We start from the raw sequence: 12,683 nt of genomic DNA, 5'->3' as shown, positions 1-12,683 counted from the left end.
GCTCATGGTGATGGAGTAACATTTTCTTCAATATTTATATACACAAAGAATTTTAGGAACCTTATTACAAAAGGCCTGTTTTGAAGGGTACATCAATTTTAGTAAAGACCATCAACTTTCAAGTGTTTAGAGATTGAATGACAGTGGAAGTGAAATCCCAAAGGAAACCACAATGCCACTTTTCACATTGTTCAAATCACAGAGATATGCACAAAAGAGGACAAGGGAAGCACAATATAAGGGATGCTAAATGAGCAATGTTGTGAAATGCTTACTTCCATACAGGAATATGAGCACTTAGTTCATGAACTCACAGCAACTGTGATTATATGGATATTCATATGAGACCAGACAGCCCGAATTTTACAAATACTTAATGGGATGTATTCTCCATTCTTCTCCTCTTAAGAGGATAAAGTGGCCGTTTGAAGCTGTTTGCAGATGTGTTCTAACTAATGAGCAGCTTTTCTGTGTTCCAGTGGATAGACTCATATCCAAGTTCACATGGGCAGCAGTAATTGAACTTAGGGAATTATCACATATGAAACATATCATGAAATTGGGATTGACATATTAGACCGAAATTAAATGGTGCTTAACAGAGTAAATAGTTGCATGTTAAGATATTATTTCAGTGTATGGAGGTGTGAAAATTTATATGGGAGCTGGCAAATTGTAATCATTTAAACCCAGAATCATTGCTTCTTCTTTCTCTCTCTGGCTTGTTAATATCCTCTTCCAGAGTTGGCCATATCCAAATGGTGCACAGAGGTAACTAACCACTCAGGAGTGCAGAGTGGCCATATAAAACATGTGTTACCACCCATACTACTCAGTGAAAGAGCATGAATGCCTGAGGTCATAAGATTCTTGGAGCAGCCTGGGACAGGAGCCTTCCCATTTCCATCTATACTCAGACCTGATAGGGCCATAGAACTACATAGGCAAATAGAACAACAACAGAGCTGGTCCAGCAAGAGTATGCACATACCTGTCTACACGGAGAGAACAGGGCTCCCAGGATCACAGAGAGGCTATATGATAGATTATCCATATTCAGAGACGGCAATCTCTATCAGAAATATTTGTAATTACACTTTTAATCAATTTGGCGATAGTTTATGCCTATCAATATATCTGTATACTTTTCTATTATATAGTCAAATTTAACATGCTTTTCTTCATATTCCTGAAGTTTATCAGTAATACTTCCCAAGTAAACATCAATTTTATTAGAAAATGTATATAATTCTTCCATCAAGATAGAGAGAAACATTTTTTAATATCACTGATAGTTTATTGAAATATTTGTATCCTGAAAAGAGCATATTGCAGTGTAGATAATGGGATTAATTGGCATCCTGTATTCTTAGAAGCCTCGGCTTGCTGGTGCTATTAAGAGCTACCAATGAATGTTCCATTTAGAGTCCCGTTAGATAGGAGGAATAACAATATGAACCAACCAGTACCCACAGAGTTCCCAGGGACTTAACCACCAACCAAAGGGTACACATGCAGAAACCCATGGCTCCAGCTGCATATGTAGTAGAGCAAGGCCTTGTTGCATATCAGTGAGAGAAGAAGCCCTTGGTCCTGTGAAGGCTCAGTGCCCCAGTGAAGGGGAATGCCAGGACAGGGAAGAAGGAGTAGGATGGCTGGTGAGCAGGGGGAGGGGTAATAGGATAGGGGGTTTTCGGAGGAGAAATGAGGAAAGGGGATAATATTTGAAATGTAAACAAAGAAAATATCTAATAAAAACTAAAACAATAATAATTATGAAAGCTCATTTGATTTCTTGTTATGCAGCCTTTAGTTACTATTATGATGAGTGGATGCATTCTATTCTTGATTCAAACTTTATTAAAACTTTCTAGCAAAATAACTAAGACCCTCTCTTAAAACATTTTTCCTAAAATTATTTGAATGAAATCAGGAATTCTACAAAATTATTAATTCATCTAAACAGCATTAATTCATGACAGTTCAATTTTATATGGATCTATAGAAAATCTGATCAATAGGGTGGGCTTATGCTCAAGAATTATTATATTAATTTAATAATGACAGGAAAGGCATACCAGCTACAAAAGCAATCTTGAGATGAAGTCTCAATGGGACCATGCTTCACAGAGCTCACCTATCATAGACCATGCAAAAACAATGGGCCACATCCAGTAAGGGCACCTGTTTGCTTTAGCATTGCCTAGATGACTCCTGACAAAATGCAACAAATGCTTTTTTTTTTAATTTTTTATTCGATATAATTTATTTACATTTCAAATGATTTCCCCTTTTCTAGCCCCCCACTCCCTGAAAGTCCCGTAAGCCCCCTTCTCTTCCCCTGTCCCCCAACCCACCCCTTCCCACTTCCCCGTTCTGGTTTTGCTGAATACTGCTTCACTGAGTCTTCCCAGAACCAGGGGCCACTCCTCCTTTCTTCTTGTATCTCATTTGATGTGTGGATTATGTTTTGGGTATTCCAGTTTTCTAGGTTAATATCCACTTATTAGTGAGTGCATACCATGATTCACCTTTTGAGTTTGGGTTACCTCACTTAGTATGATGTTCTCTAGCTCCATACATTTGCCTAAGAATTTCATGAATTCATTGTTTCTAATGGCTGAATAGTACTCCATTGTGTAGATATACCACATTTTTTTGCATCCACTCTTCTGTTGAGGGATACCTGGGTTCTTTCCAGCATCTGGCAATTATAAATAGGGCTGCTATGAACATAGTAGAGCATGTATCCTTATTACATGGTGGGGAATCCTCTGGGTATATACCCAGGAGTGGTATAGCAGGATCTTCTGGAAGTGAGGTGCCCAGTTTTCAGAGGAACCGCCAGACTGATTTCCAGAGTAGTTGTACCAATTTGCAACCCCACCAGCAGTGGAGGAGTGTTCCTCTTTCTCCACACCCTCTCCAACACCTGCTGTCTCCTGAATTTTTAATCTTAGCCATTCTGACTGGTGTAAGATGAAATCTCAGGGTTGTTTTGATTTGCATTTCCCTAATGACTAATGAAGTTGAGCATTTTTTAAGATGGTTCTCCGCCATCCGAAGTTCCTCAGGTGAGAATTCTTTGTTTAACTCTGTACCCCATTTTTTAATAGGGTTGTTCGGTTTTCTGGAGTCTAACTTCTTCAGTTTTTATATATATTGGATATTAGCCCTCTATCTGATGTAGGATTGGTGAAGATCTTTTCCCAATTTGTTGGTTGCCGATTTGTCCTCTTGATGGTGTCCTTTGCCTTACAGAAACTTTGTAATTTTATGAAGTCCCATTTGTCAATTCTTGCTCTTAGAGCATACGCTATTGGTGTTCTGTTCAGAAACTTTCTCCCTGTACCAATGTCCTCAAGTGTCTTCCCCAGTTTCTTTTCTATTAGCTTCAGGGTGTCTAGCTTTATGTGGAGGTCCTTGATCCATTTGGATTTGAGCTTAGTACAATGAGACAAGGATGGATCAATTCGCATTCTTCTGCATGCTGACCTCCAGTTGAGCCAGCACCATTTGTTGAAAAGGCTATCTTTTTTCCATTGGATGTTTTCAGCCTCTTTGTCAAGGATCTAGTGGCCATAGGTGTGTGGGTTCATTTCTGGATCTTCAATCCTGTTCCATTGATCCTCCTGCCTGTCACTGTACTAATACCATGCAGTTTTTAACACTATTACTCTGTAGTATTGCTTGAGGTCAGGGATACTGATTCCCCCAGATTTTCTTTTGTTGCTGAGAATAGTTTTAGCTATCCTGGGTTTTTTGTTGTTCCAGATGAATTTGATAATTGCTCTTTCTAACTCTGTGAAGAATTGAGTTGGGATTTTGATGGGTCTTGCACTGAATATGTATATAGCTTTTGGCAAAATGGCCATTTTAACTATATTGATTCTACCGATCCATGAGCATGGGAGGTTTTCCCATTTTTTGAGGTCTTCTTCCACTTCCTTCTTCAGAGTCTTGAAGTTCGTGTCATACAGATCTTTCACATGTTTGGGAAGAGTCACCCCAAGATACTTTATACTGTTTGTGGCTATTGTGAAGGGAGTCATTTCCCCACTTTCTTTCTCAGCCTGCTTTTCCTTTGAATAAAGGAAGGCCACTGATTTGCTTGTGTTGATTTTGTAACCTGCCACTTTGCTGAAGTTGTTTATCAGCTGTAGGAGCGCTCTAGTGGAGTTTTTTGGGTCACTTAGGTAGACTATCATGTTGTCTGCAAATAATGATAGTTTGACTTCTTCCTTTCCAATTTGTATCCCTTTGACCTCCTTATGTTGTCAAATTGCCCGAGCTAGTACCTCAAGTACAATATCGAAAAGGTAAGGAGAAAGGGGGCAGCCTTGTCTGGTCCCTGATTTCAGTGGGATTGCTTCAAGTTTCTCTCCATTTAGTTTGATGCTGGCTACCGGTTTGCTGTATATTGCTTTTACTATGTTTAGGTATGGGCCTTAAATTCCTGTTCTCTCCAAGACTTTAAGCATGAAAGGATGCTGAATTTTGTCAAGTGCTTTTTCAGCATCCAATGAAATGACCATGTGGTTTTGTTCTTTGAGTTTGCTTATGTAGTGGATTGCATTGATGGATTTCCTTATATTGAACCAACCCTGCATTCCCGGGAAAAAGCCTACTTGATCATGGTGGATGATCGTTTTGATGTGTTCTTGGATTCGGTGGGCAAGAATTTTATTGAGTATTTTTGCATCGATGTTCATAAGGGAATTTGGTCTGAAGTTCTCTTTCTTTGTTTGATCTTTGTGTGGCTTTGGTATCAGTGTAATTGTGGCTTCATAGAAGGAATTGGGTAGTGTTCCTACTGTGTTATATTTTGTGGAAAAGTTTGAAGAGTATTGGTGTTAAATCTTGTCTGAAGGTCTGATAGAATTCTGCACTGAAACCATTTGGTCCTGTGCTTTTTTTTTGGTTGGAAGACTTTCTATGACTCCTTCTATTTCTTTGGGCATTATGGGACTGTTTAGATGGTCTAGTTGGTCCTGATTTAATTTTGGTATTTGGTATCTGTCAAGAAAATTGTACATTTCCTCCAGATTCTCCAGTTGTGTTGAGTACGGTCTCTTGTAGTAGGATCTGATGATTTTTTGGATTTCCTCAGTTTCTGTTGTTATATCTCCCTTTTCATTTCTAAGTTTGTTAATTTGGATACTTTCTCTTTGCCCTTTGGTCAGTCTGGCTAAGGGTTTATCTATCTTGTTGATTTTCTCAAAAAACCAGCTCCTGGTTTTGTTGACTTTTTGTATGGTTCTCTTTGTTTCTACTTGATTGATTTTGGCCCCGAGTTTGATGATTTCCTGCCTTCTACTCCTCCTGGGTGAAATAGCTTCTTTTTGTTCCAGGGCTTTCAGGTGTGTCATTAAGATGGTAGGTATGCTCTCTCCATTTTCTTTTTGGAGGCAATCAGGGCTATGTGTTTTTTTCTTAGCACTGCTTTCATTGTGTCCCATAGATTTGGGTATGTTGTGTTTTCCTTTTCATTGTGTTCTAAAAAGTCTTTAATTTCTTTCTTTATTTCTTCCTTGACCAAGGTATCATTGAGTAGAATATTGTTCAGTTTCCACGTGTATGTGGGTTTTCTGTTGTTTTTGTTGCTATTGAAGACCACTTTTACTCCATAGTGATCTGATAGGAGGCATGGGATTAGTTCGATCTTCTTATATTTTTTGAGATCTGTCTTTTGACCAATTATATGGTCGATTTTGGAGAAGGTGCCATGAGGTGCTGAGAAAAAGGTATATTCTTTTGTTTTAGGATAGAATGTTCTATATATATCTGTTAAATCTAATTGGTCCAAAGCCTCAATTAGTTTCATTGTGTCCCTGTTTAGTTTCTGTTTTCCTGATCAGTCCAGTGAGGAAAGTGCAGTGTTGAAGTCACCCACAATTATTGTGTTAGGTGCAATGTGTGCTTTGAGTTTTAGTAAAGTTTCTTTTACGAAAGAGGGTGCCCTTGCATTTGGAGCATAGATGTTCAGGATTGAGAGTTCTTCTTGTTTTATTTTTCTTTTGACCAGCAAGAAGTGTCCCTCAGAGTCTCTTTTGATGACTTTGGGTTGAAAGTCAATTTTATCTGATATTAAAATGGCTACTCCAGCTTGTTTTCTGAGATCATTTGCTTGTAAAATTGTCTTCCAGCATTTTACTCTAAGGTTCTGTTTGTCTTTGACCCTGAGGTGTGTTTCCTGTAAGCAGCCAAATGTAGGGTCCTGTTTATGTATCCAGTCAGTTAGTCTGTGTCTTTTTATTGGGGCATTAAGTCCATTGATGTTAAGAGATATTAAGGAATAGTGATTGTTACTTCCTATCATTTTTGACGTTATTTTTTAAATTTGATTGCTTAACTTCTTTTGGGTATGATGAAAGGTTACTATCTTGCTTTTTCCAGGGTGAAGTTTCCCTCCTTGTATTGGTGTTGTCCTCCTATTATCATTTGTATGGCTGGGTTTGTGGATAGATATTGTGTAAACTTGGTTTTGTCATGAAATATCTTAGTTTCTCCATCTACAGTGATTGAGAGTTTTGCTGGATATAGTAGTTTTGGTTGGCATTTGTGTTCTCTTAGAGTCTGCATGAGATCTGCCCAGGACCTTCTAGCCTTCATAGTCTCAGGTGAAAAGTCTGCTGTGATTCTGATAGGTCTTCCTTTATATGTTACTTGGCCTTTTTCTCTTACTGCCTTTAATATTCTTTCTTTGTTTAGAACAGTTGGTGTTTTGATTATTATGTGACGGGAAGTATTTCTGTTCTGGTCCAGTCTGTTTGGAGATCTGTAGGATCCTTGTATATTCATGGACATCTCTCTCTTTAGGTTAGGGACGTTTTCTTCCATAATTTTATTGAAGATATTTGCTGGCCCTTTAAGTTGTAAATCTTCACTCCCATCTATGCCTATAATCCTTAGGTTTGGTCTTCTCATTGTGTCCTGGATTTCCTGGACATTTCGAGTTACAAGCTTTTTGTATTTTGCATTTTCTTTAACTGTTGAGTCCATGGTTTCTATGGAATCTTCAGCATCTGAGATTCTTTCTTCTATCTCTTGTATTCTGTTGTTGATATTTGCATCTCTGTCCTTTGATTTCTCCCCAAGGCTTTCTATCTCCAAAGTTATCTCCGTTTGAGTTTTCTTAGTTGTTTCTACTTCTGATTTTAGATCCTGGATGGTTTTGCTTAGCTCCTTCACTTGCTTGTTTGTGCTTTCTTGTAATTCTTTAAGAGATTTTTGTGTTTCCTCTTTCATGACCTCAGCATGTTGACCAAAGTTCTCCTGTATTTCTTTAAGTGTTTTTTGCGTTTCCTCATTGTTGGCTTTTGTATTGTCCTGGATTTCTTTCAATGATTTTTCTGTTTCCTTTGCAAGGGCTTCTAACTTTTGATCCATTTTCTCCTGAATTTCTTTAAGTATGTCCTTCATGCGTTCCTGTACCAGCATCATGACCAGTGATTTTAAATCCAAATCTTGTTTTACTGGTGTGATTGGGTATCCAGGACATGTTGGTAGAGGAGAATTGGGTTCAGATGTTGCCATATTGCCTTGATTTCTGTTAGTGACGTTCCTGCATTTGCCTTTTGCCCTCTAGTTATCACTGGTGTTAGTTTGTCTTGTCAGTGCTGGACTCACCAGAGCAAGCTGACCCTTCCCAGTTGGCCTCTGGTGCACAGCTTAACTCCTCCACTGCCTGTAGACAGGGTGCTGCTGCTCAGGCTGTTCAGATCCCGAAGCAGGCTCCCGAAGGCTTCCTCTGGGGCCTGCTGGATTCACCTGAGCACACCAACTTCTCCCAGCTGGCTGCCCGGAAGCCCCTCTTGCCTCTTGCAGGACCTGTGGATGTGGGGCCGCCGCCCAGGCTGATCTGGATCCAGAAGCAGAGAGAGTTGAGCTGAGGGCTCCCGCCTGAGGCCTTGCCCCAGATTGTGTCTGTGGACCAGATGGAGCCCGTGTGCGACCCCAGGGAGCCCAGATATTGTATGCTGCTGGGACCTCCCCTGTGTTCCGATCCCCCAACCAGGCTGGCGCACACAAGATTAGCCTGGCCTCCCAGGCACTGAGTCCAGGCAAAAGCCTGGGAATCCAAGGTCCGAGCAAAGTTCCCCTAGGGCTATGACTGTTAATTGGGTCTGCCAGGTGACCAGGATGGGGGGCATGCTTGCTCGCGCTCCAGGAAAGTGCCGGGAGAGTCTGCTGTGCTAACAACCTCCTGGGCGGGTTGACACACAGATGGCCCACAAAGCCACGCAGTTCTTGGGGTCAGTCCAGGGCCTGTTGGGGTCCAGACCACCGCGTTGTTAGCCTCAGGCTATGCTTGTTAGCCGTCTCTGCCCTCCTGAGAACTCTGGGTCCTGTAGGCAAAATGGCGGCGCACACACCAGCCTGTGCAAAAAAACCTCCTGACTGGGTTGGCACCCCGATGGCCCCCCGAACAGCCCAAGGCCTGGGTGCAGGCCAATGCCCGTCGGGCTCAGACCCCTGCGGTGTTGGCCTCGGATTATGTTTGTGTACCTCAATCTGTCCGATCTGTCTGGAGTCTGAAACCAAGAGGGAGGTGAGCATCTCCTGTATGGCAGGAGGCCGAGTTCTGAAGTGGCTTCCTTGGAGCAAAAGGCTCCGCAAAACCACAGCTGCTTGTAGCCCGGTCAGTGGTCAGTGGTCTTGGGCACAGGGCCCTACAGGACCCTGTGTTGCCTTGGTTCCACTGCTGATGGCCGTTCGGCTGGACGAGCCACGGCGGAACTGCCTGACAGAAACATTTTTATGACTACCAGATTAACTGTAAATTTTCCATGATAATCTTCAAGTTTATCATGTTATTCTGTATTTTTCTACAATTGTATTAAATTTATTTATCATGAAAATTTTCAGTCTTGTCATAACATATTGCTACTTCCTTTTAAAAACAAGTAAGCAACGATTTTTTGACTACCATTTTTCTCAATAATATTCTAAAAATATTTTCACAGTGGACATATTTTTCTATATATTTCTTCAATATTATCAGAAATATTTTCAATGTAAATCTTCAATTTTACCATAAATTGTTTTTACTTCCTTTGTATAAAGAAAAAGAAAACACACAATGTTTAAAGTCTGTACTGAATTAGCAGGAAGGAATAAATATTTGAACCCACAGAACCATCGCTATTTAATGAAAATTACAAAGCTAAGAAGAAGATACTACACCTTGATGTTCCAGGTAGACTCTAAAAGAAAACAACTTGGCCATTGTCCTTGGTTTACTAACTCACCCAGTTGGAAAACACTAACGATAAAAGCACCACATCCTTTAGCTAAAGAAAAAAAAATACCTCTATCTAAAAGTTAATTAAAAAAAAATAGTTCCACCTGGCTAGGTTTTCAAAGTCAGAGGAGAGTACTTCTGGGCATTATAGGAATGAAATCTTACCCATGTTCTTACAGTGTGATGAAAATAGCATGCTCTGACAATGCCTTTACAGTCAAGAGCTACTCCAATGTTGTCATGGTTATACAACCATTATGATGTAAACATCCACACTCTTAGTTGGTTTGAGGCCTGGTTAACATGAGGGATTTTAACATCTTGTACTGATATTGGAGGTAAAGGCTTGTGGATAGGAAGTTCACAGGTTATAGCATAGAGCCTAGTATAATTTTGCTCCTGGGAATGGTGTAGCATTTCCTTTTATGCTTATGTTTATACACATAGATTGCTAGGAACCTTAGTCCAAAAAGTTTCTTTTGAAGTGTATAACTTTTCAGTGTTTAGAGATTAAGTGACAGTGAAAGTGAAATTCAAAAGGATACCACAATGACACCTTTGCTCCATCCAAACCTCAGGGATCAGAAAAAAAAAAAAAAATGGACAAGGGAAGAACAGTGTAAGGGATACAAAATGAGCAATGCTCTGAAATGCACACTTCAGTACAGGAATGTGGGTACTTAGTTCATGAACACATACCAACTGTGTTTATCTATTTATCCATATAAGACAAGACACCCATAACATTGCGAATAATTAAGCGGATGTGTTCCTCATTCTCTACCTCTTAGGAGGATAAAGTTTCTTGTGGAAGCACTTTGGAGGGCTGTTCTAACAAATTAGCAGCTTTTCTATATTCTAGAGTATACACTCATATCCAAGTTCACATGGGCAGCACGAATTGACCTTAGTGAATTACCAACTATGAAATACGACATGAAATAGGGTGGGGTAAATTTGAGGGAAAATAAAGGGTGTTTAATATAGCAAACAGAAGCAAGTTAAGATTGTTTTTCCGTGTTTGGAAGTACGAGAATTTATTTGGTTGTTAATAATTTCAGACCTTTAAAACAAGAACCATCGCTTCTTTTTTCTGTCTCTGGTTTTGAAGCATCCTTTGCCAACGTGGGTCATATCCAAGTGGTACAAAGAGGTATCAAACCACTCATGAGGGCAGAGAGGACATATAACACAGGCAGGACCACTTGCACTAATCAGAGAAAATAGACTGAAACACTGAGGGTTTAAGAGGCTAGGAAAAGCCTGGGACAGGAGAATTCCCATTTCCATCTGAACACAGACACGATTGTCACCAGAATATGATTGTCAACAGAATATGACACCACACTTTTAATTTCCAAGCATTTTCCAAAATAACACAACTTGGTCTTTGTCCTTGTTTAACAAACTCAACCTCATTGAAAGCCCTAATGTTAATGGCACCACACCCTTTAATTAAAGACACAGAAAACTCAATCTCAAAGTTTCTAGGAATTATGTTTCATCTGGATAGCTTTACATAGTCAGAATAGAATAAAAACCATATCCATTTTCTTACATGGAAAACATGCATTCTATGATGTAAACAGCATTCTATGACACTGCCTTTACAGTCAAGAGCTTCTCTGCTGTTGCCATGGTTATACAACTATTATGAGGTAAACATGCACACTCCTAGTGGGTTTGAGACCTGATTAACATGAGGATTTTTAATATCTGATACTGACATTGTTGTTAAATCATGTGGATATGGTGATAATAGGTTATAGGACAGAACCCACTATAATGTTGCTCATGGTGATGGAGTAACATTTTCTTCAATATTTATATACACAAAGAATTTTAGGAACTTTATTACAAAAGGCCTGTTTTGAAGGGTACATCAATTTTAGTAAAGACCATCAACTTTCAAATGTTTAGAGATTGAATGACAGTGGAAGTAAAATCCTAAAGGAAACCACAATGCCACTTTTCACATTGTCCAAATCACAGAGATATGCACAAAAGAGGACAAGGGAAGCACAATATAAGGGATGCTAAATGAGCAATGTTGTGAAATGCTTACTTCCATACAGGAATATGAGCACTTAGTTCAAGAACTCACAGAAACTGTGATTATATGGATATTCATATAAGACTAGACAGCCCGAATTTTACAAATACTTAATGGGATGTGTTCTCCATTCTTCTCCTCTTAAGAGGATAAAGTGGCCGTTGGAAGCTGTTTGCAGGTGTGTTTTAACTAATGAGCAGCTTTTCTGTCTTCCAGTGGATAGACTCATATCCAAGTTCACATGGGCAGCAGTAATTGAACTTAGGGAATTATCACATATGAAAGATGACATGAAATTGGGAGGGACATATTAGACCGAAATTAAATGGTGTTTAACAGAGTAAATAGTTGCATGTTAAGATATTATTTCAGTGTATAGAGGCGTGAAAATTTATATGGGGGCTGACAAATTGTAATCATTTAAACCCAGAACCAGTGCTTCTTCTTTCTCTCTCTGGCTTGTTAATATCTTCTTCCAGAGTTGGCCATATCCAAATGGTACACAGAGTAACTAACCACTCAGGAGTGCAGAGTGGCCAGATAAAACATGTGTTACCACCCATACTACTCAGTGAAACAGCATGAATGCCTGAGGTCATAAGATTCTTGGAGCAGCCTGGGACAGGAGCCTTCCCATTTCCATCTATACTCAGACATGATAGGGCCATAGAACTACATAGGTAAATAGAACAACAACAGAGCTGGTCTAGCAAGAGTATGCACATACCTGTCTACAGGGAGAGAACAGGGCTTCCAGGATCACAGAACGGCTATATGATAGATTATCCATATTCAGAGTCAGCTACCTATATCAGAAATGTTTGTAATTTCAGTTTTAATCAATTTGGCAATAGTTTATGCCTATCAATATATCTGTGTACTTTTCTATGATATAGTCAAATTTAACATGCTTTTCTTCATATTCCTGAAGTTTATCAGAAATATTTCCCAAGTAAACATCAATTTTATTAGAAAATGTATATAATTCTTCCATCAAGAAAGAGAGAAACATTTTCATGCCTACCAGATTATCTGTAAAATTTTCCATGATAATCTTCAAGTTTATCATGTTATTCTGTATTTTTATACAATTGTATTAAATGTATTTATCATGTAAATTTTCAGTCTTGTCATAACATATTGCTACTGCCTTTTAAAAACAAGTAAGCAATGATTTTTTGTCTACCATTTTTCTCAATAATATTCTAAAAATATTTTTACAACGGACATGTTTTTCTATATATTTCATCAATATTGTCGGAAATATTTTCAATGTAAATCTTCAATTTTACCATAAAATGTTTTTACTTCCTTTGTATAAAGAAAAAGAAAACACTCAATGTTTAAAGTCTGTTCTGAATTAGCAGGAAGGAATAAATACTTGAA

This window comes from Apodemus sylvaticus, chromosome X (assembly GCF_947179515.1).
Source record: "Apodemus sylvaticus chromosome X, mApoSyl1.1, whole genome shotgun sequence".
NCBI lineage: Eukaryota > Metazoa > Chordata > Mammalia > Rodentia > Muridae > Apodemus > Apodemus sylvaticus.
Note: the sequence above shows the minus strand (reverse complement) of the source record.